Genomic DNA, 24440 nt, shown 5'->3' with positions numbered 1-24440 from the left:
AAGATTCTTATCTGTCAACCCCATACGGCAGAAGGTATCATAGTAGAGAATATTGATACTGCTTCCCCCATCCATGAGCACCTTGGTGAACTTGTACCCCCCAACCTGGGGTGCCACCACTAAGGCCAGATGACCTGGATTATCATCCCAGGGTGGGTGATCCTCTCTACTCCATAAAATGGGCTGCTCAGACCAGCGCAGATACTGAGGCACTGCCGGTTCAACAGAGTTTACAGCCCTCTTGTGAAGCTTTTGATCACGCTTGCACAAGCTAGTGGTGAAGACATGATACTGCCCACTATTCAACTGCTTCGGATTGCCCTGATAACCCGACTGCTGCTGCTGCTGATTCCCCTGATGGTTATAACCTCCCTGGTTGCCCTGGTTCCCTTGATTGTTATGGCTGGGTTAGCTCCATGAAGATAGAATCCCATGAAGACGTGAAGATGGTGGCGCTTTACAAAGGCCCAAGGCCCAAAGGCGGGTTAAAGCCTATGGTTGTAAACCGACTCTGTCATGTAACTTGTATTGTAAGTTAGAGGAATAGAGACTGAGACGAACACATCTATGATCCGGCCTTGGGACTCTGTAAACCGGTGGGCGTCAACCTATGTATATAAAGGGACGACCCGGCCGCGGTTGGAGGAAGACAAACAACAACTCGAGAGCCAGGCAAAGCGGATTTGCTCCCTGGCCATCGAAACCCTAGCAATACCAAACACATCTAGACGTAGGCTTTTACCTTCATCGAAGGGGCCGAACTAGTATAAAACCCCTCGTGTCCCCTTGTCCGGTTTAACCCCTTTAAGCTAACCCGTAGCGATGGCTCCACGACTAAGTCCTTTCATGAGGACATCTGCCGTGACAAACCCACGACATGATACTGCCCACTATTCAACTGCTTCGAATTGCTCTGATAACCCCACTGCTGCTGCTGCTGATTCCTCTGATGGTTATAACCTCCTTGGTTGCCCTAGTGAAGATGTTGATGGAGATTGACCCCCTCCCGATGAGAAGATCGATGGTGATGACGATGGTGATGATTTCCCCCTCCTGGAGGGAAGTTTCCCCGGCAGAACTGCTCCACCGGAGCCCTAGATTGGTTCCGCCAAGGTTCCGCCTCGTGGCCGCAGAGTTTCGTCTCGTAAGCTTGCCTATGATTTTTTCCAGGACGAAAGACTCCATATAGCCAAAGATGGTCATCAAAGGGCTGCCATGGGGCCCACGAGGTAGGGGGGCGCGCCCAGGGGGTAGGGTGCACCCCCACCCTCGTGGATGGTGGGTGGCCCCCCTCTGGTACTTCTTTCTCGCAATTTTTTTATATATTCTGAAACGTGCTCCCGTGAAATTTCAGGACTTTTGGAGATGTGCAGAATAGGTCTCTAATATTTGCTCCTCTTCCAGCCCAGAATTCCAGCTGCCGGCATTCTCCCTCTTCATGTAAACCTTGTAAAATAAGAGAGAATAGGCATAAGTATTGTGATATAAGGTGTAATAACTACCCATAATGGAATAAATATCAATATAAAAGCATGATGCAAAATGGACGTATCAGCGTGCGGACCCTACGGGTTCGAGAACTATGTAGACATGACCGAGACACATCTCCGTTCAATAACCAATAGCGGAATCTGGATGCTCATATTGGCTTCTACATATTCTACGAAGATCTTTATTGGTCAAACTGCATAACAACATACGTTGTTCCCTTTGTCATCGGTATGTTACTTGCCCGAGATTCGATCGTAGGTATCATCATACCTAGTTCAATCTCGTTACCGAAAAGTCTCTTTACTCGTTCCGTAATGCATCATCCCTCAACTAACTCATTAGTCACATTGTTTGCAAGGCTTATAGCGATGAGCATTACCGAGAGGGCCTAGAGATACCTCTCCGATACACGGAGTGACAAATCCTAATCTCGATCTCTGCCAACTCAACAAACACCATCAGAGACACCTGTAGAGCATCTTTATAATCACCCAGTTACATTGTGACGTTTGATAGCGCACAAGGTGTTCCTCCGGTATTTGGGAGTTGCATAATCTCATAGTCAGATGAACATGTATAAGTCATGAAGAAAGAAATAGCAATAAAACTAAACGATCATTATGCTAAGATAACATATGGGTCTTGTCCATCACATCATTCTCTAATGATGTGATCCCGTTCATGAAATGACAACACATGTCTATGGTCAGGAAACTTAACCATCTTTGATTAACGAGCTAGTCAAGTAGAGGCATACTAGGGCCACTCTGTTTGTCTATGTATTCACACATGTACTAAGTTTCCGGTTAATACAATTCTAGCATGAATAGTAAACATTTATCATGATATACGGAAATATAAATAACAAAGTTTATTATTGCCTCTAGGGCATATTTCCTTCAGTCTCCCACTTGCACTAGAGTCAATAATCTAGTTCACATCGCCATGTGATTTAACACCAATAGTTCACATCACCATGTGACCAACACCCAAAGGGTTTATTGGAGTCAATAATCTAGTTCACATCGCCATGTGATTAACACCCAAATAGTACTAAGATGTGATCATGTTTTGCTTTTGAGAGAACAACGGGTCTACCACATTCAGATCCGTATGTATTTCAAAAATTTCTATGTCTACAATGCTCTGGATGGAGCTACTCTAGCTAATTTCTCCCACTTTTAATATGTATCCAGATTGAGACTCAGACTCATCCAGATCAATGTTAAAGCTTGTATCAATGTAAATCTTTACGATGAACTCTTTATCACCTCCATAACTGAGAAACATATCCTTATTCCACTAAGGATAATTTTGACTGTTGTCCAGTGATCCACTCCTGGATCACTATTGTACCCTCTTGCCAAACTCATGGTGAGGTACACAATAGGTCTGGTACACAGCATATCATACTTTATAGAACCTATGATTGAGGCATAGGGAATGACTTTTCATTCTCTTTCTATTTTCTGCCTTGGTCGGGTTTTCAGTCTTTACTCAACTTCACACCTTGCAACACAAGCAAGAACTCCTTCTTTGACCATTCCATTTCGAACTACTTCAAAATCTTGTCAAGGTATGTACTGATTGAAGAAAAAACTAATCAAGCGTCTTAATCTATCTCTATAGATCTTTGATGCTCAATATGTAAGCAGCTTCACCGAGGTCTTTCTTTAAAAAACTCCTTTCAAACACTCCTTTATGCTTTCCAGAAAATTCTACATCATTTTCGATCAACAATATGTCATTCACATATACTTATCAGAAAGGTTGTAGTGCTCCCACTCACTTTCTTATAAATACAGGCTTCACCGCAAGTCTATATAAAATTATATGCTTTGATCAACTCATCAAAGTGCATATTCCAACTCCGAGATGCTTGCACCAGTCCATAGATGGATCGCTGGAGCTTGCACACTTTGTTAGCACCTTTAGGATTGAGAAAACCTTTTGGTTGCATCATATACAACTATTCTTTAATAAATCCATTAAGGAATACAGTTTTGACATCCATTTGCCAGATTTCATAAAATGCGGCAATCGCTAACATGATTCGGACCGACTTTAACCATCGATACGAGTGATAAAATCTCATCGTAGTCAACACCTTGAACTTGTCAAAAACCTTTTGCGACAATTCAAGCTTTGTAGATAGTAACACTACTATCAGCGACCGTCTTCCTCTTTGAAAATCCATTTATTCTCAATGGCTCGCCGATCATCGGGCAAGTCAATCAAAGTCCACACTTTGTTCTCTTACATGGATCCCATCTCAGATTTCATGGCCTCAAGCCATTTCGTGGAATCTGGGCTCATCATTGCTTCCTCATAGTTCGTAGGTTCGTCATGGTCAAGTAACATGACCTCCACAACAGGGTTACTGTACCACTCTGGTGCAGACCGTACTCTGGTTGACCTACGAGGTTCAGTAGTAACTTGATCTGAAGTTTCACGATCATCATCATTAGCTTCCCCATTAATCGGTGTAGGAATCACTAGAACTGATTTCTGTGATGAACTACTTTCCAATTTAGGCGAAGGTACAATTACCTCACCAAGTTCTACTTTCCTCCCACTCACTTTCGAGAGAAACTCCTTCTCTAGAAAGGATCCATTGTTAGCAACAAATATCTTGCCTTTGGATCTGTGATAGAAGGTGTACCCAATAGTTTCCTTTGGGTATCCTATGAAGACACATTTCTCCAATTTGTGTTTGAGCTTATCAGTTTGAAGCTTTTTCACATAAGCATCGCAACCCAAAACTTTAAGAAATGACAGTTTTAGGTTTCTTTGCTAAACCCTAGTTCATATCGTGTTGTCTCAACGGATTTAGATGTTGCCCTATTTAACGTGAATGCAGCTGTCTCTAATGCATAACCCCAAAACAATAGTGGTAAATCGGTAAGAAACATCATAGATCGCAGCATATCTAATAAAGTATGGTTACAACATTCGGACACACCATTATGCTATGGTGTTCCAGGTGGCATGAGTTTGTGAAACTATACCACATTGTTTTAATTGAAGGCCAAACTCGTAACTCAAATATTCGCCTCCGCGATCAGATTGTAGGAACTTTATTTTCTTGTTACGATGATTCTCCACTTCACTCAGAAATTCTTTGAACTTTTCAGATGTTTCATACTTGTGTTACATAAAGTAGATATACCCATATCTGCTCAAATCATTTGTGAAGGTCAGAAAATAACGATACCCACTGCGAACCGCAACACTCATCGGACCGCATACATCAGTATGTATTATTTCCAATAAGTCAGTTGCTCGCTCCATTGTTCCGGAGAACGGAGTTTTAGTCATCTTGCCCATGAGGCATGGTTTGCAGGTATCAAATGATTCTTAATCAAGTGATTCCAAAAGTCCATCTGCATGGAGTTTCTTCATGCGCTTTACACCAATATGACCTAAACGGCAGTGCCACAAATATGTTGCACTATCATTATCAACTTTGCACCTTTTTGCATCAATACTATGAGTATGTGTATCATTGCGATCGAGATTTAGTAAACCATTTAGATTGGATGTAGGACCATAGAAGGTTTTATTCATGTTAACAGAACAACAATTATTCTCTAACTTAAATGAATAACTTTATCGCAATACACATGATCCAATCATATTCATGCTAAACGCAAACACCAAATAACATTTATTTAGTTCCAATACTAATCCCGAAGGTAGAGGGTGTATGCGATGGTGATCTTATCAACCTTGGAATCATTTCCAACACACATCGTCACCTCGCCCTCAACTAGTCTCTGTTCATTTTGTAACTCATGTTTCGAGTTACTAATCTTAGCAACTGAACCAGTGTCAAATACCAAGGGGCTACTATGAACACTAGTAAAGTACACATCAATAACATGTATATCAAATATACCTTTGTTCACTTTGCCATCCTTCTTATCCGCCAAGTATTTGGGGTAGTTTCCGTTTCTAGTGACCAGTCCCTTTGCAGTGGAAGCACTCAGTTTCAGGCTTTGGTCCAGGTTTGGGCTTCTTCTCGGGAGTGACAACTTTCTTGCCATTCTTCTTGAAGTTCCCTTTCTTTCCCTTTGCCCCTTTTTCTTGAAACTAGTGGTCTTGTTAACCATCAACACTTCATGCTCTTTCTTGATTTCTACCTTCGCCGATTTCAGCATCGTGAAGAGCTCGGGAATCATTTTAGGCATCCCCCGCAAATTATAGTTCATCATGAAGTTCTAGTAACTTGGTGATGGTGACTAGATAACTCTATCAATCACTATATTATTAGGAAGATTAACTCCCACTTGATTCAAGCAATTGTAGTACCTAGACATTCTGAGCATATGCTCACTAGCTGAGCTATTCTCCTCCATCTTGTAGGCAAAGTACTTTGTCAGAGGTCTCATACCTCTTTAACACGGGCATGACTCCGAAATACCAATTTCAACTATTGGAACATCTCATCTGCTCCATGTCATTCAAAACTTTTTTGAAGTCCCGGTTCTAAGCCATAAAGCATGTTGCACTAAACTATCAAGTAGTCATCATACCGAGCTTGTCAAACATTCATAACGTCTGCATCTGCTCCTGCAATAGTTCTGTCACCTAGCGGCGCATCAAGGCCATAATTCTTCTGTGCAAAAATGAGGATAATCCTTAGATCACGGACCTAGTCCGCATCATTGCTACTATCATATTTCAACTTAGTTTTCTCTAGGAACATAAATAAAACTAGGAAGCTATACGCGAGCTATTGATCTACAACATAGATATGCAAATACTAGGACTATGTTCATGATAAATTAAGTTCAATTAATCATATTACTTAAGAACTCCCACTTAGATAGACATCCCTCTAGTCATCTAAATGATCACGTGATCCATATCAACTAAACCATGTCCGATCATCACGTGATATGGAGTAGTTTTCAATGGTGAACATCTCCATGTTGGTCATATCTACTATATGATTCACGTTCGACCTTTTGGTCTCAATGTTCTGGGGCCATATCTGCATATGCTAGGCTCGTCAAGTTTAACCCGAGTATTCTGCATGTGCAAAACTGGCTTACACCCGTTGTATGTAAACGTAGAGCTTATCACACCCCGATCATCACATGGTGTCTCAGCACGACGAACTGTCGCAACAGTGCATACTCAGGGAGAACACTTATCCCTTGAAATTTAGTGAGGGATCATCTTATAATGCTACCACCGTACTAAGAAAAATAAGATGCATACAGGATAAACATCACATGCAATCAAAATATGTGACATGATATGACCATCATAATCTTGTGCCTTTGATCTCCATCTCCAAAGCACCATCATGATCTCCATTGTCACCGGCTTGACACCTTGCTCTCCATCATAGCATCGTTTTCGTCTCACCAACTATTGCTTCCACGACTATCACTGGCGCTTAGTGATAAGGTAAAGCAATTACACAGCGATTGCATTTTCATACAATAAAGCGACAACCATAAGGCTCCTGCCAGTTGCCGATAACTTTTACAAAACATGATCATCTCATACAACAATTTATATCTCATCACGTCTTGACCATATCACATCACAACATGCCCTGCAAAAACAAGTTAGACGTCCTCTACTTTGTTTTTGCATGTTTTACGTGGCTTCTACGGGCTTCTAGAAAGAACCATTATTACCTACGCATCAAAACCACAACTATTTTTCGTCAAGTGTGTTGTTTTAACCTTCAACAAGGACTAGTCATAGTCAAACTCGATTCAACTAAAGTTGGAGAAACATACACCAGCCAACCACCTGTGTGTGAAGCACGTCGGTAGAACCACTCTCATGAACGCGATCATGTAATGCCAGTCCAGGACGCTTCATCCAACAATACCACTGAATCAAAGTAAGACATTGGTGGTAAGCAGTATGACTATTATCGCCCACAACTCTTTGTGTTCTACTCGTGCATATAACATCTACGCATAGACCTGGCTCGGATGCCACTGTTGGGGAACATAGTATTTCAAAAAAATTCCTACGATCATGCAAGATCTAACTATGATATTCATAGCAACGAGAGGGGAGAGTGTGTCCACGTACCCTCGTTGACCGAAAGCAGAAGCGTTTAGTAACGCGGTTGATGTAGTCGAACGTCTTCACGATCCAACCGATCCAAGTACCGAACGTACGACACCTCCGTGTTTAGCACACGTTCAGCACGATGACGTCCCTCGAGCTCTTGATCCAGTTGAGGGCGATGGAGAGTTCCGTCAGCATGATAGCGTGGCAACGGTGGTGATGAAGTTACCGACGCAGGGCTTCGCCTAAACACTATGATGATATGACCGAGGTGGTAAACTGTGGAGGGGGGCACCACACACGGCTAAGACAATTGATCTTGTGTATTCTAGGGTGCCCCTGCCTCCGTATATAAAGGAGGAAAGGGGGAGGCCGGCGGCCCCTGTAGGGCATGCCAAGAGAGAGGAGTCCTACTAGGACTCCAAGTCCTAGTAGGATTCCACTTGGTGGAAGGGGGAAGAAGGAAGGGAGAGGGAGAGGGAGAGGAAAGGGGGGCATCACCCCCTTCCCCTAGTCCAATTTGGACTGCCAACGGGGTGCGGCCAGACCCTTGCGGCCCTCCTCTCTCTCCACTAAGGCCCATTAGTTCCCCTGGGGGTTCCGATAACCCTCCGACACTCCGATAGTTACCCGGTACCTCTCGGAACTCATCCGCTATCCGAATAACATCATCTAATATATCATTATTTATGTCTTGACCATTTCGAGACTCCTCGTCATGTCTGTGATCTTATTCGGGACTCCGAACAAACTTCCGTCATCAAATCACATAACTCATAATACAAATCGTCATCGAACATTAAGTGTGCGGACCCTACGGGTTCAAGAACTATGTAGACATGACCGAGACACATCCCCGGTCAATAACCAACAGTGGAATCTAGATGCTCATATTGGCTCCGGCATATTCTACGAAAAATTTATCAGTCAAACCGCATAACAACATACGTTGTTCCCTTTGTCATCGGTATGGTACTTGACCGAAATTCGATCATTGGTATCATCATACCTAGTTCAATCTCATTACCGACAAGTCTCTTTACTCGTTCCGTAATGCATCATCCCGCATTTAACTCATTAGTCACATTGCTTGCAAGGCTTATGGTGATGAGCATTACCGAGAGGGCCTAGAGATACCTCTTCGATACACGGAGTGACAAATCCTAATCTCGATCTATGCCAACTCAACAAACACCATCAGAGACACCTGTATAGAATCTTTATAATCACCAAGTTATGTTGTGACATTTGATAGCACACAAGGTGTTCCTTCGGTATTCGGGAGTTGCATAATCTCATAGTTAGAGGAACATGTATAAGTCATGAAGAAAGAAATAGCAATAAAACTAAATGATCATTATGCCAAGCTAACGAATGGGTCTTGTCCATCACATCATTCTCTAATGATGTGATCCCGTTCATGAAATGACAACACATGTCTATGGTCAGGAAACTTAACCATCTTTGATTAACGAGCTAGTCAAGTAGAGGCATACGAGGGACACTTTGTTTGTCTATGTATTCATACATGTACTGTTGGGGATATAACTATTGAGTTTAACCCGCCCAGGAGGGGCCAGGTTAAGCCCTTGATGGTTTATCAAGACCAAGCCCAAGAAGATGTTGAAGATGGCGGTTCACTATGGAGACTCGTTGAGTGCCCGAAGCCCAAGCGCGACTTAAGGCCCAACAAGTGTAAACCACCATATAAATATAACTTGTATTATAAGCCATGTACAGTTAGTCATCAGGCCAGACACGTTGTTTAAGAGCCGGCCAAGACTCTGTAAGCCATTGGGCGTCAACCTGTGTATATAAAGGGACGACCCGGCGGCGGCTTAGGGCAAGAGATAAGAGATCGAAAGCTAGGTCAAGTGTATTCGCTCCCTGGTAATCGAAACATATGCAATACCACCTGAAACTGGATTAGTCCTTTACCTTCACCGCAAGGGGCCGAACCAGTATAAACTCCTTGCGTCCTTTGTCCCCTTTCACCCCTTTAAGCTAACCTAGTTGCGAGGGATCCACGACTATGTCCTCACACTAGGACATCTCCCATGACAACTCCACGACAGTTGGCGCCCACCGTGGGGCCAGCGCACGGTGGTTTTGAGTTCTTGAAGGGTAACTTTGAAGGGATCAAAGGATATGTGTGGGTCGGATGACCAAGAGTCGTCGCGGCAAGCTCTACATCGACGACGCAGGCTGGGGCCCCGAGGCCGGCTCAATCGAGTACGCATACCGGGTCCCCTTCGGCGGAATTCACGTCTTCATTGGCAAGATCTGCGAGCCGGGCGCTAAGCCGGACATCCGCACTGACATCATCGAGACGGCTCAGCATCCACGACCCGCCCGGGATCAACCCGCCGAGAAACACGCCTTCGTTGCATTCATCCATGGGGGGGGACTTGAGGAAGGATCTGTGTCTGGCGGGGAGACGGCCATCTATTCTGATGGTGAGTCGTCCATGGGCGAGACTACTTCATTGTATCAACTGCAAGATGACAGACTTGGGGGTTGTTCCGATGGCGATAGTATTCCGGACCCCTATGAGCCGCCGAACCGGGTCGTGATTTTCATGGCCGGTACACAGCCAGGGCAGAATTCTACGACTGCAGCGACAATAATCTCTGGGTCAGCAACGGCGGCCGGTGCAGGAGGCCCTGTGTGCCTAACGGCTCAGGTCTTGTCCGACTTATTGGACACTTTGACAACATTATTGGCAGCAGAGGTTAACTCGGCAAATCAAGCTCAGCATAACGCGGAAGTTGCAAAACTATGAGATGAGATAGCTCAAGCGAAGGAAGATCCGGCGGCTAAGAACGCGAGGATGACGGCAGAGCGAGCTGCTCTGGACGCTCAGGAACAACAGATCCAGGCTTATTCCTTCCGGCTCACGTTGGATCAGAACGCGTCAAATGAAGTCATGAGGAGGAGACATCAGAGTCATCTGCCCTCGGTTTACGAAGCGAGGAACCTCTTCAACACACCTGGCGCAGGGACCAGTGACCTGCCAGAGGTAAACCAGGTGGTAGCCACGCCTAGGGCTGGAGCGTTGGTTCAGCCACGCACAACATATCCGCCTCGTCTGAATAATACCCCTCCACAATATGTGTCAACACCGCCAGGTCATTATTCCAACCCTTTGGATAGTATGATCGCTGTGGCGACGCGATTGGTGGCTCTCCCAGTTGAAGGCGAGTCTCCAGCTGCGATTGAAACGCGGAGGGCTAGAGAGCTTCTTCAGACAGCACTGGTACAACAGGAGGCTTATTCTTACAGTCATGTAAGGATTCACTCAACCCCATGTCCGAGCCGGAGTTATAGTAGGCACATTGACTCACCAACCATTTCAAGTACTAAGCAGCGCCGTAATCAGCCTCGCGGACATGACCCGATGCGTGATGGTGCTCAGGATTTGGTGGATCAAGGCAGAGCACGTCGGGAGGCTGAGCTGGCGGCTCAGCGAGCAGCTCATCAGCATTCTCCGGTTTACCCGACCGCTTCGATGGACACAGGCGTGATCTCCAGAACCTTAGGTGTGTCGTGTTTAGTGCTGGCTTTGCGGAATGAGCGTTTACCCAAGGATTTCAAGGGTCCTCGTAAGATACCTAACTACACAGCTTGCTTGCCCCATGAAGCGTGAGTTGAGAGCTATGAGATGGCCATGGAGCTGCTAGATGTTAGCGACACTGCGTGTGCCTAATATTTCACTATGATGTTATATGGGATGACCCGTACTTGGTTAAAAGGGTTGCCTGCCAACTCCATTAGATCATGGGCCGAGTTAAAAGCTCGGTTCATCCAGAATTTCAAATATTCGTGCAAGCAACCTATGTCAATTGTGGATCTGGACTCTTGTGTCCAAGAAAAGGGCGAGTCAACAACCCATTGGGTGCACCGGGTCTCAACTATCCTGCACTCATCAGATCGTATCAATGCCGGCTCAGCAGTCTTAATGCTGGAGAAGAATTGTCGTTTTGCACCCCTTAAGCAGAAGCTAGGGCGGCTCAAGCGCCACTGCAGTGACATGGGGGAGCTGATGGTGGCTCTAGTTAAGTATACCGACTCTGATAGTACCAAGGACCCCGAGTCTGATGATGAAAAGTCGGGAAAGGGAGAGAAGAGTAGCAGCGCCAAGGGGCAGCAGCATAACCCGACGAGTCAGGGAGGCAACGGTAAGCGCAAAGCTAATAATAATTTGGATTTTGTGGCTAACACCAATATGCAGAATAATGGACAACGTCGTAAAGGAAATCCGCCTCCTCGGATTGGGGGGCAGGTTTGGTCTTGAATGGCAGCTGAATCAGCCCTGCCCGAGGCATGGTACACGGGAGAGACTGTCCACTCACCTCTGGAAGGATTGCTCCATTATGAAGGAGTACAGAAATTCCAATATTTTTCAAGACAATCATGGGACGGGCAGCGGCTCAGGTTCTGTCTCACACGGTCTGGGTTACGGTGGTGGCGGTTCTAATTCCGGTTTTCAAGGCCAAAGTAATCAGGGTAGTTACAAAGAACAGAGCAATCAGGGGAGTCACCAGCAGCAATCTGGTTATCAGAGTAACCCGGAGCAGTTGAATAGTGGGCAGTACCATGTTTTCACCACAAGTTTATGCAAGCGGGATCAGAAGCTCCATAAAAGGGCAGTAAACACCGTTGAGCAGGTGGTTCCCCGTTACTTGCGATGGCCTGAGAAACCCATTGTGTGGAGTCGCGAGGATCACCCGGCCCGAGTTGATAATCCGGGTCACTTGGCGCTGGCGCTGGCACCTCAGGTTGGAGGATATAAATTCACCAAGGTGCTCATGGATGGAGGCAGCAGCATCAATATCCTTTATTATGAAACTTTCTGTCGCATGGGATTGACTGATAAAATCTTAAGCCATCGAACACTATTTTTCACAGTGTGGTGTCTGGTAAGTCGGCATACCCGGTTGGTAAAATAGCTCTGGAGGTTGATTTTGGAGATGAGTATGATTCTAGATCTGAGATGTTGACCTTTGAAGTGGTTAAGATCAAGAGCGCTTATCATGCTCTATTTGGGCGGCCGGCTTATGCTAAGTTTATGGCAAGGCCTTGTTATGTTTACTTGCAGCTAAAGATGCCGGGTCACAAGGGCACTATAACAGTGCATGGGAGTCGCCAGATAGCCTTGGAGTCTGAAGAAGGTGATGCTGCTTATGCTGAGTGTGTCTATGCGACAGAGGAGTTGATGTTTTACAAGGATAATGTTGACCCGACGGATATGACATCCTTGAAGAATCCAACCATGGAGCATGACCCTTTGCTAAAATTTAAGTCAGCAGACGATACCAAGCTAATTAATTTTGTTCCTGGCGACTCATCCAAGCAGTTCAGCATCAGTGTTAATCTGGATCCGAAATAGGAAAGCATGCTCATCAAGTTCATCCGTGAGAACCGGGACATCTTTGCATGGAAACCTTCTGATATGCTAGGTGTACCGAGGGAACTCGCTGAGCACGCTCTTAATATTGATTCGAAGTTTAAACTGGTCAAGCAATTCCTCCGTCATTTCAATGAAGAAAGGCGTAAGGCCATTGGTGAAGAAGTAGCCCGGCTCTTGGTGGCTAGGTTCATTGTTGAAGTTTTTCATCCTGAGTGGTTGGCTAACCTGGTGTTGGTGCTTAAGAAAAACGGCACTTGGCGCATGTGTGTGGATTACACGGACTTAAACAAAGCCTGTCCGGGCGATCCCTTTGCTCTCCCCCGTATTGATCAAATTATTGATGCTACGGTGGGTTGTGAGCGTCTCAGTTTTTTGGATGCTTATTCTGGTTATCATCAGATCAAGATGGCAGTTAAGGACCAGGATAACACAACCTTTATCACTCCCTTTGGAGCCTTATGTTATGTGTCTATGCTTTTTGGGCTCAAGAGCGCCTAGGAGACTTACCAGCGGTGTGTGCAGAATTGTCTGCATGATCAGATTGGGCGCAATTTTCATGCTTATGTGGATGATATTGTGGCGAAGTCCAGGAAGAAGGAGACTTTGACTGATGATTTGAAGCAGACCTTTGACAATCTCTGGGTTTATAAGATGATGCTTAACCCGGCCAAGTGTGTTTTCGGTGTACCAGCTGGTAAGCTTTTGGGTTTTCTGGTTTCAGAACGGGGTATTGAAGCTAACCCGGAGAAGATAAAGGCTATCACCTCTTTGGCTAAGTTGGCGTGTATCAATGATGTTCAGTGTTTGGCGGGTCTTATTGCGGCCTTAAGCCAGTTCATAAGCCGGTTGGGTGAAAAGGCTCTCCCTTTGTACCAGATGATGATGAAGACAGTCACTTTGTTTGGAGTGATGTTGCTGATCAGGCCTTTGAGGCCTTCAAGAAACAATTGGCTGAGCCGCCGGTCCTTGTTGCTCCCATTGATAAGGAGCCGTTGTTATTATATGTGGCTGCCAATAGCCGAGCTGTCAGTGTAGCTATTGTGGTGGAAAGGAAGGAAGCAGTCAAAGAGTATCCGGTTTAACGGCTGGATTACTACATCAGTGAGGTACTTATTGAGTCCAAACAGAGGTATCCACATTGGCCGAAGCTTATATATGGGGTTTTTATGGCTAGCCGGAAGCTTAAGCAGTATTTTCTGGGTCATCCTATCACTGTGGTTAGTTCTGCCCCTTTATGGGATATCATTCAAAACAGAGAAGCCACGGGATGAATAGCCAAATGGGCCATTGAGCTTTGACCTCATGGTTTAAAGTATGTGCCTCGTACATCCATCAAATCTCAAGCGCTTGTGGATTTTATAAATGATTGGACAGAATTGCAGACACCTAAAGAGAAGCTGGATAACACATATTGGACTATTCATTTTGATGGATCCAGGCAATTGGAGGGCTCGGGGGCTGGAGTTGTCTTGACTTCCCCATGAGGTGATAAATTTTCTTCTGTTCTCCGGTTGATGTTTCCTTGTACTAACAATGCAGCTGAGTATGAGGCCCTTCTCCATGGTCTTCGGATGGCTAAGGAGATGAACTTAAGTCGGGTAAGATGTTTTGACGACTCAGATCTAGTAGCTCAGCAAGTTTCTGGTACTTGGGATTCTAAGGATCCACTCATGGCGGCTTATCGTTGAGAGGTTGATGCTATTGCGGGTCACTTCAAGGGTTATCAGGTTGAACATGTGGATCGCGGGAAAAATGAGGTGGCTGATACTTTAAGGCGGTTATCTATATGGTTATGTTTAAACCGACCCTGGTTATGAATTATTTTAGTTACTAGTGGTTTTATACGGGTATTGTGACCCGTCCTGTGGTAAACCGCCAGGACACTTGCGGTCTATTTTTATGCAGGAACAGATTCAAATTGATGACATTATAAGCATGAGTGGCAGATCTTCAACTTGACAGATCAGTAGTATCATACAAAACAAAACATGCGCGATGGCATGAAAGATTAAGAGTTCCACTAGCCTATTACAAAGGCATCTGATGCCCCACAGGAATAATTGTCTTTGCAGTTTTGCAAAAAGCAGACGTTAAGTCGACCTACGGCTTATGAGTCTTGGCCTTGCTGAGTTGAAGGTTGCGGCTCATCCAGAACTGGTTCATCTTCCTCCTTTTCACCCAATGGTTGGAAGTTAGTGGTTGACCAGTCGATCCCAGTTAAAGCTTTGAATACAGCTTCATCACTTATAAGTGTGGATGGGTCGACATTAGGGGCATAAGTGTGCTTACGGATCGGATGAGTCAGGTCTAGAGCATCATGAGTCAGTGCCTTCACCTTCTTATTATTGGCATCATAAACCGGCTGGTATTGTGTAAGATTAGTGTCTTCAGCCAGTTTACTAGCCCAAGGACGTATTTCCCCTGTAATGGCGGCAAAGCCGTCTGCACTAAAGGGTGGCCCATCTTATTTTATGCTCGGGCAGTCATTTTGCCAAGTGTGCTAGTTCAAGATCAGCTAGCCACGCTTTGGCCCAGGTTAGCGCGGTAACTGCACTGGCTCTTGCAGCTGGTCTGTTCAACTCTTCGATCCGTGTAGGCATCATAGATAGTTTCTCCAACGTACCTTTGATAAGGGTTGGGGCGGTTTATTGTGAGCAGATGCGTAGATGACCCGTTGTGCGCCAGTGTATAACTGTTCTATGAGCGTGTAGGAAACTTTCAGTTTTTTCTGCATGTCTGAGCCAAGATAGGTAAGTCGGGTCCTGTATCATCAAGGACATTTGTAAGCCGGGAGCACATTGGACAGCTTGTGTTAAAAAGATTAAGAGAAAGATACTTACCGAAGATGGCAGCATTCATGGTATTTATGTGTTGTTTTAAGCCAGCAAGCCCTGCAAATACCGGTTTAAGTACCGCTTCGGCATCCTTAGCCCTTTTCAGTAGGGCTGATTTTTCTGTATCCCAACCCGCTTGTTCAGCTTTGAAGCTTTCCTTCAATTTCTCCATCGTTGTTAAGGTACTGGTCAGTTCATCCTTAGCCTTGGAGGCTTCAGCTTGTTGAGACTTGATGTTTTCTTGAAGGTCGGCGACTTGGGATTCTTTACTGCTAAGCTCAATCTACAAGGGGTAAATAACAAATGAGATGGCAATAAATTTATTTGAAGTCCCAAGCACAATACAAGTATCATACTTGGCACTTGGGGGCTAATGTCTATTTGCTTCTTAAAATATTGTGAAGTCCCAAGCATAATACAAGTATTATACTTGGCACTTGGGGGATAATGCATATTGCTCTTGTCGAAGATGAATTTATTTGCTGACTCAGACAAATGGTGATGATCCTACAAAGGCTACGAATGAGCTTATAAATCTCCTGCAAAATGATTAGTCTCGACTTAACATATTTGTTAAGCCGACCCTTGGGGGCCACAGATGCAATGTTGATTCTCAATGTTTTAAAGTCCCGACTTAACATATTTGTTAATACGGCCCTTGGGGGCTACAGATGCAATGTTGATTCTTGATGTTTTAAAGTCCCGACTTAACATATTTGCTAAGCCGGCCCTTGGGGGCTACAGATGCAATGTTGATTCTTAATGTTTTAAAGTCCCGACTTAACATATTTGTTAAGCCGACCCTTGGGGGCTACAGATGCAAAGTTCAGGTGCTGGTATTATGAAGTCCCAGTTCATATTGAAAATATAAACCGGCACTTGGGGCTACTGGAGTTGATCTAGGCAGTTATTGAAGTTTACAACACATGTTATTCTATCATGTCCATAAACTTCGTGGCTAAGGGAATGAACATTCATATAAAAGGAGTTGTAGTATTTACCTCATAGAGCTCCTTCATCAGGTTCACTAAGCCGACTTCAAAGTCATGGCTGGTGTACAGGCGGTTTAAGTAACCAGAGTGGAGGTCTTGAGCACTAAAATGAGTGTAGCTCTCCAAGTCTACTTTCCACTTGCCTTTATCTTCAGCAGGAATTTCCTCTTTAGTGTTGTGCTTGGATAAGACAGTAGGTTGACTCGGTGCTGTGAATCCAAAATCGCTGACAACAACATCATCAGTCTTCTCCTCAGCAGGTTTGATTGGGCTTGGTGGCTTAGAAATAGCCGGTTCAACATCCATATGATCCATGGAAGATTCATGGTCTTATGGAGGAGAATTATCAATGGTGGCTTCTGCAGTTAGATGAGAAGAATCTGGTTGTTTCTCCAGCTCGGACGGATTGAGATCGTCGGCCAGCTTATTCAGCTTGGCTTTCTTACTGGGCTTGGCTTGGCCCCTGAAAAATAAGAAGTGTAAAAAGGTCAGTATGATGATCAAGCATAAGGTATGAATGATTAAAATATATTTCTTACCCAGGTACAGTTTTGCAAGCCGGGATTTGAGTTCCCATTAACTCGCCGAAGGAGGAATGAGGAGTCCCCTGATAGTTTGAATCAGACGGGTTAAGAGGTTGTCAGAAATGACCCGCCTTGGGATAAAGTATATCAGAAACAGAAAAGACCTCTGGGTGGCGTTTGCGAACCGACATATTTGGTAAGCCGGAGGAGGTGATTTGTCCACCACTATGCCGGGTGACTCAGCGAGCTTCGTGTTGCTATTTCTCAAAAAGAAAGTTGGGATCCAAGTGAGATGGAGGGTGAGAAAAGCTTACTTTCTGGCTTGCTTGTCGAGTTTTCTGTGTTGGCAGAGATTCTGAGCCGGAAGAAAGAATAATTACCTTTTGCGTCACCTGCACGGCTGGCCTCTGCGTCGTCCTGATAACAATCATTGTCAATGAGATGTACAGAAAGGGAGCCAAGAGAGTCAAGTTCTACCTCTGACTCATTATCATTGTCATCGTCAGCGCTTAAATCGGCGAGCTCGGTGGTCTTCTTGGTAGATTTCTTGATTGCTTTGGTTTTGGTACACGCCGGTTTGACCGACTTATCCTGCGTTTTCCTCTTCCAAAATGGATCATCAGCCTATTAAGATTTAAAAGATCATAAGTAGGTATCAAAAATATGGATTAAGCAGAAGGTGTGCAACTCTTACAGTTGGTGGTTTGTTGAAAGTGCAGAAAGGGTAAGTCCGGTTTTACTGCATTCCTTTAAAGATTCATTCAGTAATTTATGGTGGCTTCGGTAATTTCCGCATCAGACAGCTGAATGTCATAATGGCGTTGAGGATCTTTTATGTCACCAGTGTATTCGCACATTAAACCGGGGCGACGGCTTAATGGCAAGATGCTCCAACAACCAGCAACGGAAAAAGTCGACGTCAGTTAAGCCGTTGGCCATAAAGGCTCTGAGATTTGAAAAGGCTGGTGAGTATTTGGCCCATTCCTTGGCATTGAGCCGTTGGAGGAGTGGATGTTTGTTGTTAAGTCGGTGGTCACGGTAACCCGACAGAGGATTCTCACCGGCTGGAGATGTATCTTGGCAATAGAACCAAGTTTGGTTCCAGTCTTTGGGTGACTGTGCAGCTTGGCATGGGGAAAGCTGACTTCTTTCCTCTTCTGAATTGAGACTCCACTGAGCTCTTGGCATGGCCCATCGACAAACTCTGTTTGGCGGTTTAAGTAATAGAATTCCCTGATAAATCAACTGTGGGCTCCTCTTGAAGATAAGCTTCACAGAATACTTCGAAATTGCAGATGTTGGACACATAGTTGGGTCCGATGTCTTGAGGGTCAAGTTGTAAGAAATGAAGCACATCACGGAATAACTTTGAGCCGGGTGGGCTGAACCCCCGGTTCAGGTGGTCAGCAAAAACAATTACTTCTCCATCCTTCGATTGAGGAGGAAATTCTTCACCAGGGGCCCTCCAGTGGATGACCTCTTTCTTGGCTAAGGTGCTAGTGGCGATAAAGTTGTTCAGTTCTTCTTTCGTAACCTGGGATTGGACCCAGTTGCAAGCAGTGTATGCCTTAGACATTTTCCTCAATGATCTGAAAGAAAGATTATGTTGGTTCAAGATTACATAGCTAAGCCAGCTTATGGTTAAAAGGCAAACAATAACGAAGCATGCACATGTATTAAGCCGGAGAGTGGCATTGCAAAGTTACAAGGAACCATTGGCGGCTTAAGAGGGGACTAATGATACCTGGCGGGTTACTATGTCTGAGTTAAGCCGCCCATACAGATATTGAAAGTACAAATCTGAGAATGGAAAATTCGCTAAGTATTGAGAAAAACAGGTTTCACAGATCGATGCTATGATTTCGGATCTACGGTACTTCAATTAATGAAAAATATTCAGACCTAAATATCAGTACTCGAGCAGATCATGGGTCTAGATCGGTTTTCTTATGCAGAGGAGATGTTCCAAATAGTAAAAAGGAGTGCTACGACCACCACGGCATAGGAGGATTACCAAGTTCGAATCAAAAATCGCAAACTGCAGTGAAAAGCGAGGATGAACTCTGATGAACTCGCAAAAAGCCTAATGGATCTATGGGAAGAGGAACACAGAGAACTAACCAGGGCTGTTGAGCAGCAGAGGTGCGCGGACGAAATCTGGTCAGATCAGGTCGATGCAGCGGCCGTTGTTGAGGCAGAGGAAAAGGTCGACGGCGGCGGCAGAGCTCAAGTGTTGACGTGACGCGAGGTGGAAGACAAAGATGAAGAGGCAAGGGGGGAAAGTGAAAGGGACCCCTGGCCCTATTTATAAGACAAAAGGATAAGTGACATGCGCAGGAATCGAGGAGGTCAAAAATGGATATGTGACAGCACAGACACCTTGATTTTTGGAGATTCATTAAAAGAGAGGAGATGCATTAAAGATTCTGGCTTTGTATAATATAAATGACAGGTGATGTCACGGCGGGTTACCATGATCCTAGAAGTTGACTTCACGGCAAGTTACAAGGTTTCGCAAGAGTAATGAAGAAGGGGTTTTCTCTAAGTGTTGAAGATTGATGTGAACAAGTTCAAATCAATCTGGGGCCTAATGTTGGGAACTATTGAGTTTAACCCGCCCAGGAGGGGCCGGGTTAAGCCCTTGACGGTTTATCAAGACCAAGCCCAAGAAGATGTTGAAGATGGCGGTTCACTACGCAGACTCATTGAGGGCCCAAAGCCCAAGGGTGACTTAAGTCCCAACAAGTGTAAACCGCCATATAAATATAACTTGTATTATAAGGCATGTACAGTTAGTCACCGGGTCAGACACGTTGTTTATGAGCCGGCCAGGACTCTGTAAGCCGCTGGGCATCAACCTGTATATATAAAGGGACGACCCGGCGGCGTCTTAGGGCAAGAGACAAGAGATCGAAAGCTAGGTCAAGCGTATTCGCTCCCTGGTAATTGAAACATAAGCAATACCACCTCAAACTGGATTAGGCCTTTACCTTCACCGCAAGGGGCCGAACCAGTATAAACTCCTTGCGTCCTTTGTCCCGTTTAACCCCTTTAAGCTAACCTAGTTGCGATGGCTCCACGACTAAGTCCTCACACTAGGACATCTGCTGTGACAATTCCACGACATGTACTAAGTTTCCGGTTAATACAATTCTAGCATGAATAATAAACATTTGTCATGATATAAGGAAATATAAATAACAACTTTATTATTGCCTCTAGGGCATATTTCCTTCAACTCCAAGCAACACTCATATCATGTGACAAATAAAAATATAGCTCCAAGTAAGGTTACCGATAATGTTGGAGACAAAAGAGGGGATGCCTTCCGGGGCATCCCCAAGCTTAGTTGCTTAGATCTTCCTTGAGTATTACCTTGGGTGCCTTGGGCATCCCCAAGCTTAGGGTCTTGCCACTCCTTATTCTCCTCATATCGATATCTCACCTAAAACTTGAAAACTTCAGTCAACTTCGTGAGATGGATTAGTATGATAAAGACAAATCATTCACTTTGGTACTATAAAGATAAGATTCATAATTGTTTCTCACACAATGCCTATTGTACCTTATCATTTCCACAATTTATATCACTTAATATAAGTTATGGAAATACTAAAACAAGCAAACTATACATGGAAAACATAATATGCCAAAAATAGAACAGTTTGTAATGATCTGAAGAACAACCATACTTATGTTACTCCAAAAATTCTGAAAACTTAGGACAACGTAGGCAATTTGTATATCAATCTTGTGTAAAAAAATCAGAATTTTATCATGTTCCATTGAATTTAAACAATTCTGTTACTGTTCTGTTTTTGCACAGAATCAAGTCAACTATCATCCACACTATCCCAAAGGCTTTACTTGACACTTTATTGAAAAAAAAGATATAAAACAAGATTACTACAGTAGCTTAATCATGTGAACACACAAAAACAGTACGGGTAAATGTTGGGTTGTCTCCCAACAAGCGCTTTTCTTTAATGCCTTTTAGCTAGGCATGATGATTTTAATGATGCTCACATAAAAGATAAGAATTGAAACATAATGGGAGCATCATGAAGCATATGAATAGCACATTTAAGCCTAACTCACTTCCTATGCATAGGGATATTGTGAGCAAACAATTCACAAGAACAAGAATCAACTAGCATAGGAAGGCAAAACAAGTGTAACTTCAAAACTTTCAACATATAGAGAGAGGAAACTTGATATTAATGAGATATGTAAAAGCATATGTTCCCCTCTCATAATAATTTTTAGGAGAATCATGAATTAATTCAAAAATATAACTATCACATAAAGCATATCATGATGCACAAGCATAGAAATTTTATTATTCTACACATAAGCAAATTTATTCTCATTCTGAATAGTGGGAGCAAATTCAACAGAATAACTAACATGTGAGGCATAATCCAATTGAAAATTAAAATCATCATGACAAGTTTCATGGTTATCATTATTATTTATAGCATACATGTCATCACAATAATCATCATAGATAGCAACTTTGTTCTCGTAATCAATTGGAACTTCTTCCAAAATAGTGGATTCATCACTAAATAAAGTCATGACCTCTCCAAATCCACTTTTATAATTGTTGCAATAAGATTCAACACCCTCCAAAATAGTGGGATCATTATTACCTAGAGTTGACACTCTTCCAAACCCACTTTCATCAATATAATCATCATAAATAGGAGGCATGCTTTCATCATAATAAATTTTCTCATCAACACTTGGGAGACTAAAAATATCACCTTCATCAAACATAGCATCCCCAACTTGTGGCTTTGCATATCATTAATTAGCATCATGGATATTCAAGGAATTCATACTAACAACATTGCAATCATGTTCATCATACAAAGATTTTATGCCAATCATTTTACTGCATTCTTCTTCTATCAATTGAGCACAAATTCCCTTTCCATAATTTTCACGAAAGACATTATAAAGATGAATAATATGTGGAAACCTCAATTCTATTTTTTTGTAGTTTTCTTTTATAGACTAAACTAGTAATAAAACAAGAAACTAAAAGATTCAATTAGAATATCTAAATAAATACCTTCAAGCAGTCACCTCCCCGACAACGGTACCAGAAAAGAGCTTGATGTCTACTACACAACTTTATCATTGGAGACGTTGTTGGGCCTCCAAGTGTAGAGTTTTGCAGGACAGGAGCAAATTTCCCTCAAGTGGATGACCTAAGGTTTATCAATCCATGGGAGGCATAGGATGAAGATGGTCTCTCTCAAACAACCCTACAACCAAATAACAAAGAATCTCTTGTGTCCCCAACACACCCAATACAATGGTAAATTGTATAGGTGCACTAGTTCGGCGAAGAGAGGGTGATGCAAGTGTAATATGGATAGTATACATAGGTTTTTGTAATATGAAAATATAAAAACAGCAAGGTAGCAAGTGACAAAAGTGAGCAAAAATGGCATTGCAATGCTCGGAAACAAGGCCTAGGGTTCATACTTTCACTAGTGCAAAGTCTCTCAACAATGATAACATAATTAAATCAAATGGAAATCCCTCAACGTGCAACAAAGAGTCACTCCAAAGTTCCTATCGCGGAGAACATTAGATGAAATTGCTTGTAGGGTACGAAACCACCTCAAAGTTATTCTTTTTGATCGATCCATTGAGCTATTCCTTTAAGTGTCACAAACAGCCGTAGAGTTCATAGTAAAATAACACCATATGATACACATCAATCAACCCTAATGTCACCTAGATACTCCAATGTCACCACAAGTATCCGTGGGTCAATTATACGATATGCACAAACAACTTCAGATTCATAATATTCAATCCAACACAAAGAACCTCAAAGAGTGACCCAAGGTTCCTACCGGAGAAACAAGGAAGAAAACATGCATCAACCCCTATGCATAGATTACCCCAATGTCACCTCGGGAATCCGCGAGTTGAGTGCCAAAACATACATCAAGTGAATCAATAGAACACCCCATTGTCACCACGGGTATCCCACGCAAGACATACATCAAGTGTTGTCAAATCCATAATAGTATTCAACCCGATAATAGTGAAACCTCAAAGGTAAAACTCAATTCATCACAAGAAGATAGAGGGGGAGAAACACAATATAATCCAACTATAGTAACAAATCTCGCGGTACATCAAGATCGTGCCAAATCAAGAACATGAGAGAAGGAGAACAAACACATAGCTACTAGTACATACCCTTAGCCCCGAGGGTGAACTACTCCCTCCTCATCATGGAGACCACCGGGATGATGAAGATGGCCTCCGGTGATGGTTTCCCCCTCCGACAGGGTGCCAGAACGGGCTCCCGATTGGTTTTTCGTGGCTACAAAGGCTTGCGGTGGCGGAACTTCCGATCTAGATTTCTTTTCGGAGGTTTCTATATTTATAGGAATTTTTGGCGTCGGAAACAAGTCCGGGGGGTGCCCGAGGGGGCCACAAGCCGTGGTGGCATGCCCCCTAGGCTTGTGGTCGCCTGGGGACTCTTCTGGCCCAACTCTGATGCTCCGTGGGTCTCTTCTGGTCCATAAAAAATCACCATAAATTTTCAGCACATTTGGACTCCGTTTCATATTCCTTTTCTGTAAAACTCAAAAACAAGGAAAAAACATAAACTGGCACTGGGGTATAGGTTAATAGGTTAGTCCCCAAAATAATATACAATAGCATATTAATTCATATAAAACATCCAAAACATATAATATAATAGCATGGAATAATCAAAAATTATAGATACATTGGAAACGTATCAATAGTCATCGATCTCTGACTGCTACCACTCCCATTAGCGTGAAGATCGAGTGTGGTAAGTATATCCCTCTCTCGAATCAAATCTCTCTTCTCTTCTCCCATCGTACTAATAATTGTTGTTGAATCCATCTACATCTCCCTCTTTCTTTTTGTAGTGGAAGCTATCCCTCCCCCATCTTTTGAATCTCCCCGCACCTCGCCCCCCATGAAATTCCCTATTCATCTCCAAGATCTCCTCTTTGGCCTCTAGCGGCGGGTAGGGAAACCCTAAATCCTCAAAGGGATCACACTCTCTACCAAACAAGGAAGAGTTAAGGCATTTATATCTACATATGCTTTAGAAAGCGTATCTCCAAAGTACGCCTCAACC

The sequence above is a fragment of the Triticum urartu genome, chromosome 1, assembly GCF_003073215.2.
Source record: "Triticum urartu cultivar G1812 chromosome 1, Tu2.1, whole genome shotgun sequence".
Classification (NCBI taxonomy): Eukaryota; Viridiplantae; Streptophyta; class Magnoliopsida; order Poales; family Poaceae; genus Triticum; species Triticum urartu.
Note: the sequence above shows the minus strand (reverse complement) of the source record.